The 16089-nt window shown below is 37.1% G+C and overlaps 1 long non-coding RNA gene across 1 annotated transcript in view; it reads right to left on the bottom strand.

Moving 5' to 3' along the window:
* The window catches only part of LOC123334428, a 51342-nt gene extending 35988 nt beyond the window's left edge, over positions 1 to 15354 (bottom strand). The window contains exon 1 of the long non-coding RNA XR_006641276.1: positions 15205 to 15354. This is a non-coding gene — a long non-coding RNA (uncharacterized LOC123334428). The remainder of the gene's footprint in view (positions 1 to 15204) is intronic.
* Between the last annotated feature and the right edge of the window lie 735 nt (positions 15355 to 16089).

Here is a 16089-nt window from a genome sequence, read left to right as displayed (position 1 = left end):
ATACAAGGGAATCCCCTATGGCTGTCAGGTGATTTTTCGGCAAAAACTGCAGATCAGAAGGGAGTAGCAGGATATATTTAAAGTGATGGAAGGGAAAAACCTTTAACCAAGATTACTCGAGCTAGCAATGATCTCATTCAGATTTGATGGAGAAATCAAAAGCTTTACAGTCAAGAAAAAGCTAAGAGAGCTCAGCACCACAAAAGCAACTGTACAACAAATGCTAAAGGAACTTCTCTAGCCAGGAATCAAAAAAGAAGGAAAAGGTCCACAAAAACGAACTCAAAACAATTACGAAAACGGCAATAGGAACATAAACATTGATAATTTTCAGATAATGTGTCTGAAAGTAAAAATGGAATTAATAGAATAACTGAGGCAGAAGAATGCGTAAGTAAGCTGGAACACAGATTGATGGAAATAAATGCTGAGCAGCAGAATAAAGATAAAATAATGAAAAGAACTCAGACCTCAGACAATATTAAACACACCACCAACAAACACTGGGGAGGATGTAGAGAAAAGGGAATCCTCTTGCACAGTTGGTGGAAATGTAAATTGATACAGCCACTATGGAGAACAGTATGGAGGTTCCTTGAAAAACTAAACATAGAAGTGCCATATGACCCAGAAATCCCACTACTGGGCATATTTCCCAAGAAAACCATAACTCAGCAAGACACATACACCCCAATGTTCACTGCAGCACTGTTTATATTAGGACATAGAAGCAACCTAGATGTCCATCGACAGAGGAATGGATAAAGAAGATGTGGTATATATATACAATAGAATATTACCCAGTGATAAAAAGAAAAAAATTCAGTCATTTGCAGTGATGCGGATGAACCTAAAGCCTGTCATACAAAGCAAAGTTAGAGAAAAACAAATATAATATATTAATGTATATATATGGAATCTAGAAAAATGGTACTGGTGAACCTACTTGCAGGGCAAGAATAGAGATGCAGACATAGAGAACGTACCTGTGGTCACAACTGGGGGAAGAAATTGGGGGACAAGTGGAGAGAGAATAGCATTGACACACACACACACACATATATAAATATATATATATATACACTGCTGCTGCTGCTGCTGCTGCTGCTAAGTCGCTTCAGTTGTGTCTGACTCTGGGCAACCCCATAGACGGCAGCCCACCAGGCTTCCGCATCCCTGGGATTCTCCAGGCAAGAACACTGGAGTGGGTTGCCATTTCCTTCTCCAATGCATGAAAGTGAAAAGTGAAGGTGAAGTCACTCAGTCCTGTCCGACTCTAGCGACTGCAGCCTACCAGGCTCCTCTGCCCATGGGATTTTCTAGGCAAAAGTACTGGAGTGGGGTGCCATTGCCTTCTCTGATATACACTGCTGCTGCTGCTGCTGCTAAGTCGCTTCAGTCGTGTCCAACTCTGTGCGACCCCATAGATGGGAGCCCACCAGGCTCCCCCGTCCCTGGGATTCTCCAGGCAAGAACACTGGAGTGGGTTGCCATTTCCTTCTCCAATGCATGCAAGTGGAAAGTGAAAGGGAAGTCGCTCAGTCATGTTTGACTCCCAGTGACCCCATGGACTGCAGCCTACCAGGCTCCTCCATCCATGGGATTTTCCAGGCAAGAGTACTGGAGTGGGGTACCATTGCCTTCTCCGCTGATATACACTACCATGTGTAAAATAGACAGCTGGTGGGAAGCTGCTTATAGCACAGGGAGCTCAGTTTGGTGCTCTGTGATGACATAGAGGATGGAATGGGAGAGTGGAAAGGAGGCACAAGAGGGATGGGATGGGATACACACAGCTGATTTGCTTTGTTGTACAGCAGAAACTAACACAGTATTGTAAAACAATTATATTCCAAGAAAAAAAAAAATTACTGCCTGAGACACCTTCAGATCACCTCCAACCAAGTGATCGATCCACAAATATAAAGACTTAATGTATATTATTATATTTATGTTTTAAGGTTGGGGAAGGGAAGAAGCAGTCTTTAGTTATCTTCTATTGCACCCTCTAAAACTTGATGTAATAAACTATATGGGGAAAGAATCTGAGAAAAAATGGATCTATAAATAACTGAATTACTTTGCTGCACACTTGAAACTAATAAAACTTTATAAATCAACTACATGCGAATAAAAAATAAAAATTAAAAAAAAACACACAAAGGAAATACCTTGAAACGAATACACAATACAGTAATCTAGGAGTTTTTGTTTGTTTTTTTAATCATGATGCCTACATTTCACATCCATTAAATTAAATAATTCTTTGGCAGTATGGATTCTGTTACTTTGTTTTTAAAAATTGCTTATTTTGTTTTCTAACCAGCTCTGTTCAATCTGAATCAAAGGGATAACTGATCATCTTCATTATAGAAGAATATAAAGGCAGGAATATAACTAGGAAGATGCAAATTGTTCTGTCAGAGGCTGTTTAGTTCACTATTGATGTTTTATGCTATACTATTTAAATGGTTTTATTAAATAAATGAAGGAATGAAACAAAATTTCCAAACTACATAAAATAAAATTTATGTATTTTTTTATTATTTGACATTAGGATAAAAATTCTAACAATTTCCCAAAGTTGCATTAAAATGTTTTCCTTTTTTGCCGTAGAATCTAAATTTTATATCAGATCAGATCACATCAGATCAGTAGCTCAGTCGTGTCCGACTCTTTGCGACCCCATGAATTGTAGCACGCCAGGCCTCCCTGTCTATCACCAACTCCCGGAGTTCATTGAGACTCATGTCCATCGAGTCAAGTGATGCCATCCAGCCATCTCATCCTCTGTTGTCCCCTTCTCCTCTTGCCCCCAATCCCTCCCAGTATCAGAGTCTTTTCCAATGAGTCAACTCTTCGCATGAGGTGGCCAAAGTACTGGAGTTTCAGCTTTAGCATCATTCCTTCCAAAGAAATCCCAGGGCTGATCTCCTTCAGAATGGACTGGTTGGATCTCCTTGCAGTCCAAGGGACTCTCAAGAGACTTCTCCAACACCACAGTTCAAAAGCATCAATTCTTCAGTGCTCAGATTTCTTCACAGTCCAACTCTCACATCCATACATGACCACAGGAAAAACCATAGCCTTGACTAGACGGACCTTTGTTGGCAAAGTAATGTCTCTGCTTTTGAATATGCTATCTAGGTTGGTCATAACTTTCCTTCCAAGGAGTAAGCGTCTTTTAATTTCACAGCTGCAGTCACCATCTGCAGTGATTTTGGAGCCCAGAAAAATAAAGTCTGACACTGTTTGCACTGTTTCCTCATCTATTTCCCATGAAGTGATGGGACTGGATGCCATGATCTTCATTTTCTGAATGTTGAGCTTTATGCCAACTTTTTCACTCTCCACTTCCACTTTCATCAAGAAGCTTTTTAGTTCCTCTTCACTTTCTGCCATAAGGTTAACCAAAGCTATAAGACATGCAATCATAGTTTCAGAGATCATTGCAATATATCAATGATATGGAAGCTTCAAGAATTGGTAAAAGAAAAGATTTGTCATATATTCTATAGATGGCTAATGCTAAAATCATGGTGTGCAATGTTGATAAACCAATAGTTTCATCTACGTAAATATTAAATTTCTGTTAGGTAAAAAGTTAATGCATTAAAGTTAATGCTACCTAACAGAAATTTAATATTTATGTAGATAAAACTATTGGTTTATCAACATTGCATACCATGAATCTTTTCTTTTACCAATTCTTGAAGCTTCCATATCATTGATATATTGCAATGATCTCTGAAACTATGATTGCATGTCTTATAGCTTTGGTTAACCTACCAAAAATTTACTGACAAGCCTATGCCAAAGCAAATTTCTGTCACATTTTTTCCCTCCGTTCTTTTTCTAATACCTAGTTTAGAATGGACATTAATACCATTTTCCATTTTTTAAAAAGATTAAATGCTTGCAAGTCCTCATCAGGAAAGAAATTAGTTTTAGGACTAATAATGCTTTTGATACAAAGTGCTTTCTCCAAAAGGAATTTAATAATATTTGGAGTTTTTGAATGAGTTGCTTTAGGACTTAGGAATTATTTTTGCCAAGTTTTTAGGCTTATAAACAGAATTAAAGAAAAAAATATCTTAAACAGTTCAAAAATTGTGTTTAGATTAACAAACCAAGGTTATTTTCAGATGAATATATTCTGGGTTTTATCATGCTGAGTTTTTATTTTTTTGTTAGCACATTAGATGAATATATCTACAGATCTAAAGTGGTATAATACTGAATATATCTATAAGGAAGAAATCCTTTTTTTTAAAAAAAGTGCTTTTCTGAGACCCTTCAGAGAGTTTGGGACTTTTGGAGGCATGAGCCACCCTGTCTCCTTGCCTACATAAAATCCTTCCTCTGCTTCCACCCCCCCAAAAAAAAAATCCCTTAATATTGAATAACTTTTGATATTCTATATGGCTGCTTTTCAACATGCAAAAGGTGAGGAAAAATAAATCTCTGGGCTAAAAATTTCCTTTAGAGCCTTAACTATAATCAGAGTGAAATTTCCACCTGTCCAGAGTTCAAGACCTAGGGCGATAATTTTCTACCTGTAGAATATTTCCATTCCTTACAAATTACCAGTAGTACTGTTGACATTAACATGCATTAGTAAGAGGATGTATGCACTAGAGGGAGATGGGTGGAGTAGAAAATAAATGACTCTACTTCTCCTCTAATGTTAATAGTTTTAAATCTATCTCTTTTCTCCTTGCAATCATCTTTTCTAAATTCTGTCCCATCTTATACCATTTCCAAGTACTTTTTCATGGAAATAAATATGTACATAAAATAGAAGAAAATAAAGTATGTTGAATGAAACATAAAAGACAGTAAAACAGTAGGCCATCATTTAAGCAATTATGTTCAATGAATATATTAGAGCTTAGACTACCCAATTTGAGAATGGCATTGAAATATGTATAATATCATATATGAAACGAGTCGCCAGTCCAGGTTCAATGCACAATACTGGATGCTTGGGGCTGGTGCACTGGGACGACCCAGAGGGATGGTATGGGGAGGGAGGAGGGAGGAGGGTTCAGGATGGGGAACACATGTATACCTGTGGCGGATTCATTTTGATATATGGCAAAACCAATACAATATTGTAAAGTTAAATAAAATAAAATTTTAAAAAAAGGAAAAAAAATAAAACAATATAAAATAGTGCTTTCTTTATATAGAATACATTCAATGTTGTGTTTGTTTCCAAATAAATTTAAAATAAAAAAGGAGATAGTTACAAATAGTACATTTTTACAGGCTACATTTAATAGAAGACAATGCTAAATTAAGAAAAAATATATATTATGATCATTTAGGCCATGGTAGCTAGTTACCTGGTCAAATACTCATCTTGATATTGCTGTGAAGGTATTTTGTAGACATTATTTACATTTAAAATTACTGACTTTAAGTAAATCTTCAAAGACTGAAGCTTATTCAATCAGCTGAAAGATCTCAAGAGCAAGACCTAACATTTCCTGAAGAAAAAGCAATTGTGCCTCAAGTCTGTAATAAAAGTTCTGCCTGAGGCTCTAGCCTGCTGACCTGCCCTACAGATTAAAGTCTTGCCAGCCCCCATAACAGTATGAGCCAATTAACTAAATTTGCACTGGTCATAGCAAACACCCTCTTCCAACAACACTAGAGACAACTCTACACATGGACATCACCAGATGGTCAATACCAAAATCAGATTGACTATATTCTTTGCAGACAAAGATGGAGAAGCTCTATACAATCAGCAAAAAACAAGACTGGGAGATGACTGTGGCTCTGATCATGAGCTCCTTATTGCAAAATTCAGATTTAAAGTAGGGGAAACCACTAGACCATTCAGGAATGACTTAAATCACTTATCATTATACAGTGGAAGTGACACATAGATTAAAGGGATTAGATTTGACAGACAAAGTGCCTGAAGAACTATGGGTAGAGGTTCATAACACTATACAGGAGGTGGTGACCAAACCCATCTGCAAGAAAGAGAAATGCAACAATGCAAAATGGTTGCCTAAGGAGACTTACAATTAGCTGAGAAGAGAAGTGAAAGGCAAAGGAGAAAGGGAAAGATATACTCATCTGAATGTAGAGTTTCAAAGAATAGCAAGCCTTCTTAAATGAACAATGCAAAGAAATAGAGGAAAAGAATAGAATGGAAAAGACTAGAGATCTCCAAGAAAATAAGAGAATTGCAGAGGAAGGAAAACTCTCAAACTTATCCTACGAGGCTACCAACATCCTGATACCAAAACCAGACAAAGCTGCCATAAAATAGAAAAGAAAAGAAAGAAAGAAAGAAGGAAAGTGAATCACTCAGTTATGTCTGACTCTTTGCGGCTCCATGGCCTGTAGCCTACCAGGCTCCTCCATAGCATTGCCTCAAAAATGGGATTTTTGAGGCAAGAGTACTAGAGTGCATTGCCATTTCCTCTCCAGGGAATCTTCCTGACCCAGAATCAAACCTGGGTCTCCTGCATTGTAGGCAGATGCTTGACTGTCTGAGCCACCAGGGAAGTCTTTAACTAGAAAACTACATGCCAATATCACTGATGAACATAGATACAAAAATCCTCAACAGAATTCTAACAAACAGATCCCAAAAACATATTAAAAATATCATATGTCATGATCAAGTAGGCTTTATTCCAGGGATGCAAGGATTCAATATTCACAAATCAATGTGATACAAAATATTAACAAATTGAAAGATAAAAAAAACACATATGATTGTTTCAATAGATGCAGAGAAAGCCTTTGACAACATTCAACATCCATTTATGATAAAAACTCTCCAGAAAGTAGGCAAAGAAGGAACATACCTCAAGATAATAAAAGCCATATACAACAAATCCACAGCCAACATAATCCTCAATGGCAAAAAACTGAGAGCATTTCCTTTAAAATTAGAACAAGACAAGGGTGCCCACTTTCACCACTACTATTCAACATAGTTTTGAAAGTCCTATCCACAGGAATCAGAGAAGAAAAATAAAAGGAATCCAGATTGGAAAAGAAGAAGTAAAACTCTGTTTTCAGAGGACATGATCCTCTGAATAGAAAACCCTAAAGATGCCACCAGAAACCTACTAGAACTAATCAATGAATATAGTAAAGTTGCAGGATATAAAGTGAATACACATAAATCCCTTGCAATCCTATACACTAACAATGAAAAATCAGAAAGAGAAATTAAGGAAACAATCCCATTCACCATTGCAATGAAAACAATAAAATACTTAGGAATAAACTTATCTAAAGATATAAAACACCTGTATACATAAAATTATAAAACACTACAAAAAAAATCAAAGATGACACAAATAGATGGAGAAATATATCATGTTCTTGGATTGGAAAAATCAATATAGTGAAAATAAGTATATTATCTGAAGCAATCTATAGATTCAATGCATTCCCTATCAAACTACCAATGGTATTTTTCACAGAACTAAAACAAATAATTTCAATATTTTTATGGAAACATAAAAGACCCCAAATAGCCAAAGCAATTTTGATAAATAATGGAACTGGAGGAATTAACCTTCCTGTATTCAGTCTATATTACAAAGCTACAGTCATCAAAACACTATGGTACTGGCACAAAGACAGAAATATAAATCAATGGAACAAAACAGAAAGTCTGGAGATAAATACACACACCTATGGGCACCTTATATTTGACAGGAGGCAAAAAATATACAATGGAGCAAAGATAGCCTCTTCAACAAGTGGTGCTGGGAAAACTGTCAACTGTGTGTAAAAGAATGAAACTAGAACACTTCCTAACACCATACACAAAAATAAACTCAAAATGGATTAAAAGCCTAAATGTAAGACCAGAAACTATAAAAGTCTTAGAGGAAAACATAGGTAGAACACTCTCTGACATAAATCACAGCAAGATCCTCTGTAACTCACCTCCCAGAGTAATGGAAATAAAAACCAAAGTAAAGAAATGGAACTTATTAAACTTTAGAGCTTTTGCACAATGAAGGAAATTGTAAGTAAGGTGAAAAGACAGTCTTCAGAATGGGAGAAACTAATAGCAAATCAAACAACTGACAAAGAATTAATCTCCAAAATATACAAGTAGCTCATGCAGCTCAATACCAGATAAGTGAACAACCCTATCAAAAAGTGGGCAGAAGACCTAAACAGACATTTCTCCAAAGAAGACATATGGATGGCTAATAAACACATGAAAAGATGCCCAACATCACTCATTATCAGAAAAATGTAAATCAAAACCACAATGAGGTATCATCTCACACTGGTCAAAATGGCCATCATCAGAATCTACAAACAATAAATGCTGGAGAGGGTGTGGAGAAAATGGAACCCTCTTAAACTGTTGGTGGGAATGCAAACTGGTACAGACACTATGGTGACGAGTGTGGAGATTCCTTAAAAACTGAGAAAAGAACTGCCGTATGACTCAGAAATCCCACTGCTGGGCATATACTGCAAGGAAACCAGAATTGAGAGAGACACATGTACCCCAATATTCATTGCAGCACTATTTACAATAGTTAGGGCTTGGAAGCAACCTAGAATGTCCATTGACAGATGAATGGATAAGAAGTTGTGTACATGCACACAATGGAATATTACTCAGCCATAAAAAGGAACACATTTGATTCAGTTCTAATGTGGTGGATGAACTTAGAGCCTTGTATACAGAGTGAAGTAAGAAAGAGAAAGACATATACTGTACATTAATGCATATATATGGACTCTAGGAGAAGGCAATGGCACCCCACTCCAGTACTCTTGCCCGGAAAATCCCATGGACGGAGGAGCCTGGTAGGCTGCAGTCTATGGGGTCGCTAAGAGTCAGACATGACTGTGCGTCTTCACTTTCACTTTTTACTTTCATGCATTGGAGAAGGAAATGGCAACCCACTCCAGTGTTCTTGCCTGGAGAATCCCAGGGACGGGGAAGCCTGGTGGGCTGCTGTCTATGGGGTCGCACAGAGTCAGACACGACTGAAGTGACTTAGCAGCAGCAGCAGAAGAAGAATAATACCAAGGATCCTACCTAAGGGGCAGCAAAGGAGACACAGACGTAAAGAACAGACTTTTGGACTCAGTGGGAGGAGGAGTGGGTGGGATGATTTGAGAGACTAGCACTGAAACATATATATTACCATATGTAATACAGATGACCAGTGAGAGACTGATGCATGAAGCAGGGCACCCAAAGCTGGTGCTCTGTGGCAACCTAGAGGGATAGGGTGGGAGGGAGGTAGGAGAGGAGTTCAGGATGGAGTGACACAGGAACACTTATGACTGATTCATGTTGATATATAGGAAAAAAACATCATAATATTGTAATTATTCTCCAATAAAAATAAAATTAAAAAAATATGAGTGACACTAAGGGAACATTTAATGCAATGATGAGCACAATAAAGGACATAAATGGTAAGGACCTGACATAAGCATAAGAGATTAAGAAATGTCAAATACACAGAAGAAATACACAAAAAAAGATCTTAATGACCCAGATAAATATGATGGTGTGGTCCCTCACCTAGAACCAGACATCCCAAAATGTGATGTCTAGTGGGCCTTAGGAAGCATTACTATGAACAAAGCTAGCGGAGGTGATGGAATTCCAGCTATTTCAAACCCTAAAGATGATGCTATAAAAGCACTGCACTCAGTATACCAGCAAATTTGGAAAACTCAGCAGTGGGCACAGGACTGGTAAAGGTCAGTTTTCATTCCAATCACAAAGGAGGGCAATGCCAAAGAATGTTCAAACTACTGCAAAATTGTGTTCATTTCACATGCTAGCAAGGTAATGCTCAAAATCCTTCAAGCTAGGCTTCAACAATATGTGAACCAGATGTTCAAGCTGAATATAGAAATGGCAGAGGAACCAGAGATCAAATTGCCAACATCTGTTGTATCATAGAAAAAGCAAGAGAATTTCAGAAAAAATCTACCACTGCTTCACTTATTACACTAAACCCTTTGTGGATCAAAGAGATGGGAATACTAGAACACCTTACCTGACTCCTAAGGAACCTGTATGTAGGTCAAGAGGCAATAGTTAGAACTGAACATGGAACAGTGGACTGGTTCAAAGTTGAGAAATGAGTACGTCAAAGCTGTATATTGTCACCCTGCTTATTTAACTTATATCCAGAGTACATCATGCAAAATCCCAGGCTGGATGAAGCACAAGCTGGACTCAAGATTGCCGGGAGAATTATCAATACAGTCAGATATGCAGATGACACCACCCTAATGGCAGAAAGTGAAGAAGAACTAAAGAACCTCTTGATGAAAGTGAAAGAGGAGAGTGAAAAAGCTGGCTTAGAACTCAACATTCAGAAAACTAAGATCATGGCATCCAGTCCCATCACTTCATGGCAAATAGACGGGGGAACAATGGAAACAGTGACAGGCTTTATTTTCTTGGGCTCCAAAATCACTGCAGATGGTGACTGCAGACATGAAATTTAAAGATGCTTGCTGCATGGTAGAAAAGCTATGACAAACCTAGACAGAGTATTAAAAAGGAGAGACATCATTTTGTTGACAAATGTCCTTATAGTCAAAGCTATGGTTTTTCCAGTAGCCATGTACGAATGTGTGAGTTGGACTGGAAAGAAGGCTGAGTGTCAAACAATTGACGCTTTTGAACTGTGGTGTTGGAGAAGACTCTTGAGAGTCCCTTGGACAGCAAGGAGATCAAACCAGTTAATCCTAAAGAAAATCAACCCTAAATATTCACTGGAAAGAATGATGCTGAAGCTGAAGCTCCAATACTTTGGCTACCTGATACAAAGACCCAACTGACTGGAAAAGAACCTGATGCTGGGAAACATTGAGAGCAGGAGAAGGGGGCGGCAGAGGATGAGATGGTTAGATGGCATCACTGACTCAATGGACATGAGTTTGAGCAGACTCAGGGAAATGGTGTCAGACAAGGCAGCCTGATGTGCAGCAGTCCATGGGCTATGCAAAGAGTCAGATATGACTGAGTGACTGAATAACAGGAAATTAATTAAATTTCTCCATCTTTCTTGAAATAACCCTCAGTATATGTTAATCTGATCAGCATAGAAAGAATCAGAAATTATGGGAATAAAGAGGCTTATCAAAGATGCTTTTAATTTACTGTTTGGGTGATGTTTTTAGCCAGTAAACCCAGCATTTATTGCGGAGGAAGGCTTGGTATACTGGTATAGTTAATTCTACTTAAAGTTCACTTTTAAAACCCAAATTGGTAATAGATATTAGTATTTTCTTGTAATTTGTCACATATTTTTAAATTATGACTAATGTTATGCTTACTTTCAAAATTATACATCTATATTTTATCTAGGGAAAGCAATTTAGCTTGTCCATTTTTGACACCTGTGTTAAAGTCAAGTCCATGACATTATTTGTGATAGCAAGAAAAGTAGAAACCACCTAAATGTCCAGTAAATGATGAATGGATGAACAAAGTATGGTATGTCCACACTATGAAACATTAGTTAGCAATACAAAGAAATGAGCTACTCATTTATGCTATAACATGGATATACCTGAAAATATTTTGTGAAATGAAAGAAGCTAGTCATAAAGGGCAACATATTGAATAATTTCACTTCTATAAAATGTCCAGTATATATAAATCCACAGAGACAGAAAATCAGTGACTTGCTGTCAGGAGAAAGAGAAGGAAATGGGGAGTGATTGTTAATGATTATGGGGTTTCTTTCTGGAGAGATTACAGTCTTAACTAGAGAGCGATTATATTGGCACTATTTTGTGAATGTCCTAAAAATGAACTGTACATTTTAAAAGGCTGAATTTTATATTATGTGAATTATATCTCAGTGAGGCTACTATTCACATAGTAATACAAACATTTTTCGAAGCATGGAAATTCCTGATTTCAAATTATATTACAAAGGTAGAGTAATAAAAAAGTGTGGTACTGGTACAAAGACAAATAGACCAATAGAACAAGATAGACCAAGAATAAACTGTCTCATATATGGTCAGGAAAAGGGTGCCAAGACCACAGTAGGAGGAAAGGATAATCTCTTTACCAGTGTTTTGAAAACTGAACATCCAGAAGCAAAAGAATAAAATTGGAGTTTTTACAATATTACAAAAATTAACTCAAGATGATTAAAGACCTAAATATAAGACTTAAAACTATAAAAGTGCTAGAATATAGGGAAAAAGCTTGATGACACTGGATTGACATTATGTCTTAGATATGTCACCAAACACAGTCTGTAAATAAAACAAATTGAACTGCATTAAAATTACAAACTTCTTCATATCAAAGGAAACAACCAACAAAGTGTAGAAATTCAACGTGTAGAATAGGAGGAAACATTTGAAAATCATGTTTGATAAGGGGTTAAATATGTAGAATAATCAACTCCTACAACTCAACAACAAAGCAACCTGATTAATAAATGAATAAATGTACACAGGGCTTGAATAGACATTCTCCAAAGAAGATGTGCAACAATCAAAACTCTTGTGCACTACTGGTGGGAATGCACAATGTTGCAGCCTCTATGGAAAACAATATGCATGGTTTTTGAAAAAATTAAAAATAGAATTGCCAGATGATCCAGAAATTCCACTTCTGGATATGTACCCCAAATAACAGTCAGTAGAATCTCAAAGAGATATTTGTACACCCATGTTTGTTGCAGCATTATTCACAATAGCCAAGAGGAGAAAGCAAGCTAAATATCCACTGTTGGGTGAAAAAACAAAAAACTATCATGTAGACAATCAGTGAAATATTACAGGCCTTGCAAGAGAAGGAAATTGTTGTATATTACAACATAGATGAACCTTGAGAATGTTTTGCTAAGTGATAAAAGCCAGTCACAAAAAGACAAATACTGTATAATTCCATTTATATGAGATATCTTAAGTATGTCAATCTATAGAAATAGAAAGTTGAATGGTATTTGCCAGGAACTGAAAGGAAGAGAAAATGGGGAGTTGTTCAATGGGTACAGAGCTTCAGTTTTGTGAGATGGAAATGTTCTAGGGGTCTTGGTTGTACCATAATGTGAATATAGTTAATACTGCCAAACTGTGAGAAAGAAAGATAAACCAAAACCATATAATTATAAAAAAGTATGAAATATAGAGAAAATAAAATTCATAAGCAAAATCATCTACAATTGTACTGCCCCCAAACTAACACTGATTCAACTCTGACATAACACATAAGGTTTCTGAACAGGAGGGAATCTCCCTTTTTTCCATCTAGGGAAACAGGCTCAGAGAAGGGAAGTGCTTGAACTTCCCAGGTGGTGCTGGTGGTAAAGAACCTGCCTGCCAATGCAGGAGACATAGGAGATATAGGTTTAATCCCTGGGTTGGGAAGATCCCCTAAAGAAGGGAATGGCAACCCACTCCAATATTCTTGCCTGGGAAATCAACAGAGGAGCATGGAAAGAGAAGCTTGGTGGGTTTCAGTCCATGGGCTCACAAAGAATTGGACACAACTGAGCAACTAACACTTAACTAACATCACACAGATTTGATAACAGAGTCAGGACTAGAGTACATATAATTTGAGTTTCAGATAAAACCAATAATATTTTTACAATGTGTTATTTTTTTATAATATGAAGTTTGAAAATACAGAAAATTCTGAGGAGTATGGGGAGGGAGGAGGGAGGAGGGTTCAGGATGGGGAACACATGTATACCTGTGGCAGATTCATTTTCATATTTGGCAAAACTAATACAATTATGTAAAGTTTAAAAATAAAATAAAATTTAAAAAAATAAAAAAATAAAATGGATAACCAACAACAACAAAAAAAAACAAAACAAAAGGGAGATTTGACAAAAGTGCCTGAATGGGGTGGGTTTAACCAAGTTGTTTTTTTTTTTTTTTAATATATTTTATTCCCACACAACTGTAAGAATGACATATTTTTTTCTTTGTTCCAAATTTATAAATGAGGAAACAAAGCCACCAAAAGATTAAATAACTAGCACTAGGCCCTCTGGGTGTTGTTGTTCAGTTGCTAAGTTGTGTCTGACTCTTTGCAAACCCATGGACTGTAGCATGCCAGGCTTCTGTCCTTCACCATCTCCCAGAGCTTGCTCAAACTCATGTCCATGGTGATGCCATCCAACCATCTCATCTTCTGTTATCCCCTTCTCCTCCTACCTTCAATCTTTCCCAGCATCAGAGTCTTTTCATAATAAATCAGCTCTTTGAATCAGGTGGCCAGAGTATTGGAGCTTCAGTGTCAGTCCTTCCAATGAATATTCAGATTTGATTTCCTTTAGGATTGACTGGTTTGATCTCTTTGCAGTCTACAGGACTCTCAAGAGTCTTCTCTAGCACCACAGTTCAAAAGCATCAATTCTTTGGTGTTCAGTCTTCTTTATGAAGACTCTCCATACTTGAGTACTGGAGAAACTATAGTTTTGACTATATGGAACTTTGTTGACAAAGTGATGTCTCTCCTTTTTATTTTATTTATTTACTTTTGATATATATATATATATATTATTTATTTTAATTGGAGGCTAATCACTTTACAATATTGTGGTGGTATTTGCCATATATTCACATGAATCAGCCATGGATGTACGTGTGTTCCCAATCCTGAACCTCCCTCCCACCTCCCTCCCCATCCCATCCCTCAGGGTCATCCCAGTGCACCAGCCCTGAGCACCCTGTCTCATGCATCAAACTTGGACTGGCGATCTATTTCACATATGAAAATATACGTTTCAGTGCTATTCTCTCAAATCACCCCACCCTCGCTTTCTCCCACAGAGTCCAAAAGTCTGTTCTTTACATCTGTGTCTCTTTTGCTGTCTTGCCCAAGTTTTAAATGTTGATTTACAAAAATGGATTCCAGGGCTTGTGAAACCACACGTTTATACAGTCTTGGTGGCCACTAAGAGGAATGAAATGACCAAATAAACACATTGCAAAGGCTAATCCTATGTCATCAGAAGGGATCTGTGCAAACGAGAGTCTTTGAAGCTTAATTTTCATTATCTCAACTAGAAATTTGCTCTGAACATTTCAGTAGCCCAGGTCTGCAATATCACTTTAGGAAATGGTGACCAAATTACTTGGAGATCTGGTCTTTATAAAGATTTTTATGTCAAAGGCAAAGTATTAATGACATAAGAATTCTTTTTATATGAATATATAACATTAAAATAAATCACTTACATGAATTAAGGGGGTCCAGTCAATGAAGACAGCATATACTAAATAAAATGAAAAGCAAGGAGCTTCCTGGTGATTAAGACTCTGCACTTCCACTGCAGGGGATGTGGGTTCCATCCCTGATTGGGAAAGTTCTGCATGCAATGAGGTGCAGCAAAAAAAAGAAAAAAATTAAAAGGTAAAATCAAGCTGTGTCTATATAATAAAAAATACAAACAAACACACATTTTTAAATATTCCAATGAAATCAGTAAAGTATGTTATGTATTTAGGTTGGTAGTTTTAGGTACTATATTCTGTTCAGTAATTTTACTACTTCACATTGAGTAAGTAATCTGTTCCCTATAAGCTTTGGTTTCTCCATTTGTAAAGTTATCATAATGCCAACTTCAGGGGTAATTACCACAGATATATGCTTATAAGTTTTTTAAAGGGGATACGTATACATATAAAATTGCTGGGACACACAGAAACTACTTAAAAATATTTAGGCCATGTGTTGAATAACTGTTAGTGATATCCTATACCTTTAACAAGGATTTAAATTTGATAATTTTTAAATATCTACATCCAGTTCAGTTCAGTCGCTCAGTTGTGTCCGACTCTTTGAGACCCCACGAATCGCAGCACGCCAGGCCTCCCTGTCCATCACCATCTCCCGGAGTTCACTCAAACTCACGTCCATCAAGTCGGTGATGCCATCCAGCCATCTCATTCTCTGTCATCCCCTTCTCCTCCTGCCCCTAATCCCTCCAAGCATCAGAGTCTTTTCCAATGAGTCAACTCTTCGCATGAGGTCACCAAAGTACTGGAGTTTCAGCTTTAGCATCATTCCTTCCAAAGAAATCCCAGGGCTGATCTCCTTCAGAATGCACTGGTTGGATCTCC

Source organism: Bubalus bubalis, chromosome 7 (genome assembly GCF_019923935.1).
Source record: "Bubalus bubalis isolate 160015118507 breed Murrah chromosome 7, NDDB_SH_1, whole genome shotgun sequence".
NCBI classification, from domain to species: Eukaryota; Metazoa; Chordata; class Mammalia; order Artiodactyla; family Bovidae; genus Bubalus; species Bubalus bubalis.
This window is presented reverse-complemented; position numbering and strand designations above follow the sequence as displayed.